Below are 8,276 nucleotides of genomic sequence, written 5' to 3'. Positions count from 1 at the left end.
ACTGTAACGACCACCCTTCTTACTACTAGTCTGTAAGGGTGACCGTTACTAACTTAACTACTAACTCCCTAACGTGGTTAACGCTACCTACTTGACTACTAACTTTTTTTTTTAAAACTATTGTCAGGCCTCGAGAGAGATTTCTGCTAGACAAAAATTCTGACAGCACCTCCCCTGTACCGGTGACAATAATCATGGATACATATATAACAATCATATTAAACAAACAACCACACAGTTCTAATAAATATAAAACATAAAACATCTAAGAAGCTAAACCAAATCATCATAGGGTGGCAAAAACTCCAATAGTCTAAATACAAGTCTTTATAGATTTCTAAAACTTAGTCCCAAGGCTTCCATAGTCCACACATCACACCTCCATCAGCTCCTTGTCGCCTTCCTTTCATACTTTAGCTTTTACTTTATCTTTACCTTTATCTGCAGTAGGAGGAAAGTAGTATCTATAAGCATAAAGCTTAGTAAGTGCTATCTAACTCACAAAATCTCGATATGAAAAGTATGTGTACGAAATAAATTCGAAACATGATAAGAACTACTCATGCTTACTAAAAACAGCAAGTAAAGTATAACTAACTGAAATACTAAACATGTGAAGCTAGTCATGCTCATAAATAGCAGTAGAAAGTCTCAATGGCATGCTAATATAAAAGAACTAACTTGCTGAATTTAAAGAGATAGAAATGACTATCTTGCTGAAATAAAACTAAGACAGTTAACTTGCTGAAATTGAAACAAAAAGAACTATCTTGCTGATTTCTGAACTTAAATTAAGTTTATTTCTTTTGTTCCAAAAGCTTATATATATATATATATATACTTCAAAATAGATAATAAACTTCTTCTTGGGTCCGGCATTGTACCACTTTGCGTGCATCCTTAATAAGAGTCGAGGTAGCTAATCCCGAAACTACTAAGGTACTTCTAGGCCTTGTGCCTAGGGGCATCTTGGAGCCCATCCCTTAGACCTTGTGTCCGGTACATGCCCTTTAAAAGTAAAATACTTTTTATCTTTAAATACTTCTTATAATAAAATGTCTTGGCATTTTAATAAGCACCTTGTGTGCCAAAATCCCTAAAGTCTTGACTTCGGAATCTTACTTAAGGCTTTAGCCTTTTTCTTTCTTTTCTTTATCTTTCTTTTACTTATCTTTTGGTAATTTAGTAGAGGATCATAACTAAATCCAAAAGTAGATCTGTTCATGCTAAATGAGGTAGTAAAGAAACTTAAATCTAAACTGCATACTATCCTAAACAAATTCTGCATGCTTTGTTAACAAAATTCTAAAATACTATAAATACATGCTATCCATGTTCATTGCATATCTATAAAAACTAAAACTATATATTGAACACATGCTGTTCAAGTTCATTGCATATATATACAGAAAACTAAGCAAAGCAATAAGAAAATCTGCTTGTCTAACCGCAATAAGAAAATATGCTTGTCTAATAGCAATGGAAGCTACTGGTGAAGTAAAACAAAACATGTTTCAAAATCAAGCAAAAATGAAAGTCATGTTCTTCTTCTCTTGTTCATAATATAGGCAAATATTGATTGACTTTGCATGACCCCTTGGACTTATTCCGTATACAAATCACACACGTGCTTGGAATTAATGACTTAAATGTTAAACAAGGAAGTATCCACCTCAGTAAACAAAACAAACTGATCATTGCTCATTAAGGTTGATACGGATCAAAGAAGATTCCAAGTTTTCAATATTAAAGCACTCTTCATAAACCAAAACTAGAATGAACACTGCTATTGTTCATTTCACAACAAAAATGCAAAACAAAACCCCGAGAGCTACTCCTACCGCAGGTGAGAAGCACTTACATCGCTGTTCTTGGACTTACAACCGAAAAGGAGGAGCTTCTAATGCTGCTAGGGTTTCGGATAGCTTGGATTTCGGCTCTTCTTCATGCTCACAAACTCTCCTCAACGATGGTGGTCGCACACGGGTGAAGACCGGCCGGAAAAAGCCTAGCTCCGTCGCCCTTTTCGCCCGAACAGCGAAGTCGCCGCCGCAGTTCGCGAGAGAGAAGGAGAGGTTCGGGTGAGAAAAAATTTAGGGTTCGGGAAAAACTTAAACCTCTTCTTTTAACTAAGATTTTTATTAATTAATATACCTTAAATACAATCCATTCTTTCCTTAATTAATAACAGCCGTTGGCACAGTTGGTTGGCTACGTTTTGCTTAAGGCGCAGCTCATGGGTTCAAGTCTCGGCTGCAACCATTTTTCTTCCTATTTACTCCCTAATCATTAACTACTGCTTAACTAGAATATTTCTCCTTCTTTAATAAGAAATGCCCGCTAGCACAGTTGGTTGGCCGACCTTTTACCGAATCAACGAGTCTCGGCTTCAATCCCTCAGCCGCGCACTTTTAATTCCAATTTATCTTAAACGTTCCAACTACTGCATATATACATTTCGCTCCGTATATGATTAACAAAAATCGTGTAGCTCAGCTGGTTGGGCCGGTTTTGCTTGGGTCAATCCGACCCGAGATCGTGGGTTCGAATCTCACCTTCAATATTTTTTTTTAAAATTTCTTTCTTTTTGTAACCCTACTAAAAGACCTCCAAAAATTACATAAAACTACTCTAAAAATTCCTAAAAATCTCTAGAATATTTTAAAAGTATTTCCAAATATTTTTATGGACTTTTAGAACTTGAAATAGGGAAAATTGGGTCGTTACATTTAATGCAAAAAAACATCCTAGATAGTTAATTGATGCATATTAAACTATTCTTGCCAAGTACTTGTGTAGGAGTTAAATTTGTAGACGTAATTTGAACCCTTAAATTTTTATCAAATATCAGATGAATTTCTAATTTAAACCAATGTATTCAAGAACTTTGCAACTTCTTAGGCTATAGCAAACACTCACTCCTCATATCAAAGAACTTCAATAGTTTCATAATCTTGAACCCCCTTTGATATACTGCAAAAAAATTGACGTACTACAGAAATACACTGGAATCTCATGAAATCTCAAATGCCTTCCAAAACTCATCTTTAGGGTAATTACATTGCAGATTATTAAAATTTGTTTAACTTGACAATTAAATGTCCTAATCTTGGATAACTTAATTCTTTTTCTTTTTATGTACTTTCCTTATTTTCTAATGCTAGGGCTTCCTTGGTTTTCATTGCAATCTGGAATATCATTTTAGAGGAAATGAAGATTATTTAATCCCTGTATAAATTTATTTTACTAAAATAGATTAAAAGAGTTGAAATCAATTTACTATCCTTACACCCTATAATTTTTTCTTGGATTTGATTTTATTTCTCTCTCAAGAAATGTGCATTTCAGTGATTCATCCATCCTCACTTACTAGGAGTCACTTAGGAGATCGGTAGCACTTGTCTAGCAAGTATCTATTGTTTTTTTTGTGAGATACAAGAACTTTCTTATTAGTTTAGTCTAAAAAGCCTTGGCTTCTAGTCGTTTATTCTGTTCAGATGAATTCTTTTGGCTAGTAAATGAAACAAATAGATTAACTAAGTTTTCATGTCATTTAGTTAGTTAGATTAAAGTACTTGTGTCTTTAATTGCACGAATAAGGTTCTAACTCCTAAACAATTGAATTGTTATGTTTTTTTTATAAACTTGTAGGATATTTGTGTAAGGTCTTATATAAGTGGATTTTGAATCTAAGAAAAATTCTTCATATCAGGGTTTATTATTCTTTGTTTATTGCTTAGTGTTCATAATTATCTATCATCATGAAACAACTCTCTGATATCAAAAAAAAAAGAGGAGATAGCCCGAAGCTTAAGAGGTTCATTGAATAAATATTTTAATAAAGAATCACATAACACAACGGAAAGCTTAGTTCAGATTTTAAGTAATGAATCAAATGTAAATGAAGATTTTGTTGAAAATAATAATATGGAAATGAAGAATTTATGAGAAACAAAAGTGATGAGAATGAGAAATATGTAGAAAATGAGAACAAAGAGAATACAAATCTTAATGATTTGGATGAAACTAAAATTGATAAAACTAAAGATATTGATAATTGTTGTGATGATGAACGTATAAACGAATATCAATGTTTGACACCTAGATATGATATGAACATATTTGATCCAAGAGTTTGGGATAATCTTGATACAAAAATAAGAGATTTACTTATGGAAAGAGGTCCTAAAAGGGAAGATATTCTCAAGTTTCCTTTAGATAAAGAATCTCAACACTTTTCTCATACTTACTATGTTCAAATGTTACCAAATGGTGAGACTCGTGATCGAAAATGGTTAGTGTACTCAAAGGAGTTGGATAAAGAATTTTGTATTTGTTGTAAGTTGTTTAAAGTAATACACACCAAAAGTAATTTAACAAGAGAAAGAGTTAATGACTGGAAACATTTATGTAACAAACTTAAATAACATGAAAAATAGTGTTGAACAACTCACTAATCTGAGAGCTTTTATTGAACTACAAATGAGATTAAAGAAAACATTGACAATTGATAAGGAAATAAGAGAATAAATTAAAAAGGACACAAAACATTGGAAACACGTTATGTTAATAATAGTTGTTGTGCTATACATAATTTGACATTCCGTGGTACATATGATAAAATTTATGAAGATGGTAATGGTAATTTTTTAGATCTACTTGAAATGATTGTAGATTTTGATTCAATAATGCAAGAGAATTTTTGACTCATTCAAGTTAAAAAGATTCATTATCATTATCCCAGTCATAAAATTTAAAACGAGTTAATATCTATTCTATCTTCTAAAGTTAATAATGAAATAATTAAAAAAGTAAAAGAGGCAAAATATTTTCCAATAATTCTTGATTGTACACTGGATGCAAGTCACAAAGAATAAATGACTCTCATATTAAAATGTGTAAATGTTTCAAAGACTTCAATTAAGATAGAAGAGTACTTAGAATTTATAAATGTAGAAGATACAACTGGTTTAGGTCTTTTCAATAAATTGCAAGTTGTTTTGCAATCTTTAGAACTTGACATTGATAATGTGAGAGGGCAAGACTATGATAATGAATCTAATATGAAAGACAAAAATCAAGATGTGCAAAAGAGATTGCTTGACATTAATCCTAGAGCATTTTACATGTCATGTAGTTCTCATTCTCTTAACTTAGTTGTTTGTGATATGGTAAATTCTTATGTTAAAGCACAATCATTTTTTTAGAGCATGTTATACCGTGTTGTCTAATTCAACAAAAAGATGGAATATTTTACTTAAATATATTGATGGATTAACTTTAAAATCATTATCAACTACAAGATAAGAAAGCCATATTGAAACAGTCAAAGGAATACTATCTCAAACTTCCCAAATCAGAGAAATTTTGTTCAAATTAGTAGTAATAAGTGAAGACAACAAATTATGTAGAGATACAGAAACTTTAGCATATGGTGAACTTTCAAGTTTTGATTTTATATTAAGCCTTGTTATTTGACATGATATTTTGCATAAAATTAACTTAGTTAGCAAACAATTATAGTCAAAGGATATGCATCTTGATGTTATTGTAAAATAATTGTCTGGTCTTGTTTTCTTTTTTGAAAAATATAGAGAAAATGATTTTGCTTCTACCATGGTTTATGAAAAAAAAATAGCATCTGATATGGAAATTGAGCCTGTATTTTCTATAAAACATAAAATTTATAGAAAGAGACATTTTTGATGAGATTGCTAACACTGAAAGGGAAAATCAATCACTAGAAGAATCTTTTTGAATAGATTATTTTATCTCAGTCATCGATTTTGCTCTTGGGACAATTGAAAAGTAGATTTGAACAATTGTAATATTTTGAATCTATATTTGGATACTTGTATGATGTTACAAAATTAGTTTCATTGGATGATGATGAATTAATGAGTTCTTGTGTGAATCTTCAAAATACTTTAATAAATAGTGATACTTTTGATATTAATGCAAAATATATGTTTTCAAAACTATAAGTTTTACAAGTAATGTTACTAAGTGAATCTTATTAAACAAATATTAGAGTTACCTTTGTATTTTTTTTGTAGGTGTATTATAGTCCATAATTTAATTATATCCTTTGCATTCACTCTCATTTGCAATTGTAGGTAAACATTTTATTACTTATGAGTACACATGGCATTGTATTTATGCTCTTAAAGTGTTCATAAGTCATAATAACTCTTAAAGTGTTCATAAGTCATAATAACTCTTAAAGTGTTCATAAGTCATAATAACTCCAGTCCTTTACAGAATTTGAAAAATGGAATCTACATATTATGTTCATCAATTACAAAGTGCTAGTGATCCAAACATGTTTGTTAGCAAGTCGGTGGATGCATCTTATTCTCAATTTCCTCCATTGGATTGTCTTTTTAGTAAATCGCCAAAATCATCAGTACAAGAATTGAATTCAGATTTCTTGAATGACATATACAACATTCCATTATTTGAAGTAGTAACTCCAACTGATGCAAGTATTGCTTCTTTGAAAGATTATTCAATTCATAACATTTTAGTTTAAATCTTTTTGTTTGGCAGATGTGCAAGGGGAGCTTAATAGATGCAGAATGGCTCCGATATTAGTTCTTATCATCATACAAAGTGGTATGCCATTGTCTTTTGTTCTAGTGTACATGATCGACTTCTAGGCTCAACTATAGATGCTTCACATGTAAATATTGAGTTATTGGTTCCAGTATAGGGCATTTATGGTGATCCTTTTTGCCCTAGTATTTGAAATGAGATAGTTACACAAGGCACATACTGCCATATATTTTCCAATACAATATTTTCGATTCATATATTTTAGCTTGATTTGATGATTCAATTTATGTTGACAATTTAGTTGCTCGAGTATCAAATCACGAATCAGTTTGGTTGATGTAGTATTTAAGATTCATAGATAGATTTATAGATTTAGTTTGATTTAATAATGATTTATGTTCTTCATTTGTTCTTTGGATGTGGATTTGTATATTCTTCTTGGGTATTCTTGATTTCCCATCGTTTTATTTTAATGTAAGCTACTTAGATCTAATCGTGGATCATATATATTTTTCATAAGATTTTCTTGGTTAGGTAAAGATTTAAAAAATATATATATATAATTTGAAAGTTGAATAAATAAATAAATTTGTAACATTAATTTTTTATATATTTTAAAATTTATCCAATGTGAATAGTTTCATAAACATGTATTTTATTTTATTTTATTTTATTTTAAGATATGTTTCCTTATCCATTTTTAGAAATAAAATGTTATAGATTAACATAATTAATACTTATAAGCATTGTGAAAATAGTATTAGATCATATGCATCACTAAATAAGGGGTATCTAATTAAAAATGCTGCTCCTTGATATTGCACCTTAATTGAGTGCTCTATGCAATTGATGATCTAGAAGCAGTGTTTGGAAGATAAAATTAGGGTATATTTTATAATTTTGTCCAAGGCCTTTAAACAACATGGATCGGCTTTGGGTCAAGGATCATGAGTTTTTGAATAGTAATCACAGAACTATGAATCAAATGAAAACAAAGGTGTTCTTTATTTTCTGTTGTTATTTACTTGATCTATTTTTATAAAAAGAAAAGATTTTAAAGAACGAGATTCATCTCTTCCTCTCGTCTATCACGATCCAACACTTTTCATTTGACTTGCATTCTTTCACTATCGATTGCTCAAGTAAGCCCTAGAATGTTGTTTCATTTGCTCAAGTGTCTGTTCCAAAAATCTTCAAACAATCCCCTCTTTATACTGCTTTTGCTGTCAACAACTAGTTGTTAGAATCTGTTCGATCAGTTGATTAATAACTTACGCCAGTCAATTGATTGCTTTAGCTGAATCGATTACCATGGTTCATAAGAGTTACTCGAGTCGATTTATTATTCATCCAGTTGGTTGAACTTTTATAGCATTTGAGTCATCTAATGATGACACTCAAATTTATTATATCGACTCTCTTCCTAGATTCCTATAGTTGTATTAATCAACTGATCTCATCTATTAATCGATTAGTTATGCTTTAGTCAATTGCCCAGTTGACTGACTCTCTAATACAAATATTTTATTTGTATGCATTCCAACTTGAGTCGACTACTTGGTCGACTCAATCATTAGTCAATTGAACTAATGTATTAGTTGATTGAAACATTGTCTTCATTCTAAGATTGATTTCTTGTCCTGTTAAGAGACTATAATATTTTAGACTTCCTCATATTTTCCTAATATTGGTAAACTCTACCAACACTTTCAGTCCCTAGA

At 30.7% G+C, this 8,276-nt stretch overlaps 1 long non-coding RNA gene across 1 annotated transcript; it reads right to left on the bottom strand.

The window, feature by feature from the left end:
* Positions 1–246: 246 nt before the first annotated feature.
* On the bottom strand, positions 247–2,121 carry LOC122029923. The gene is made up of 2 exons (XR_006125239.1): positions 1,862–2,121; positions 247–441 (listed from the first exon to the last, which is right to left on the bottom strand). It is a non-coding gene; the product is annotated as an uncharacterized LOC122029923 (long non-coding RNA).
* Between the last annotated feature and the right edge of the window lie 6,155 nt (positions 2,122–8,276).

The sequence above is a fragment of the Zingiber officinale genome, chromosome 10B (assembly GCF_018446385.1).
Source record: "Zingiber officinale cultivar Zhangliang chromosome 10B, Zo_v1.1, whole genome shotgun sequence".
Taxonomy (NCBI): Eukaryota; Viridiplantae; Streptophyta; class Magnoliopsida; order Zingiberales; family Zingiberaceae; genus Zingiber; species Zingiber officinale.
The sequence above is the reverse complement of the archived record's forward strand: the minus strand, read 5'-3'. Positions and strand labels throughout refer to the sequence as shown.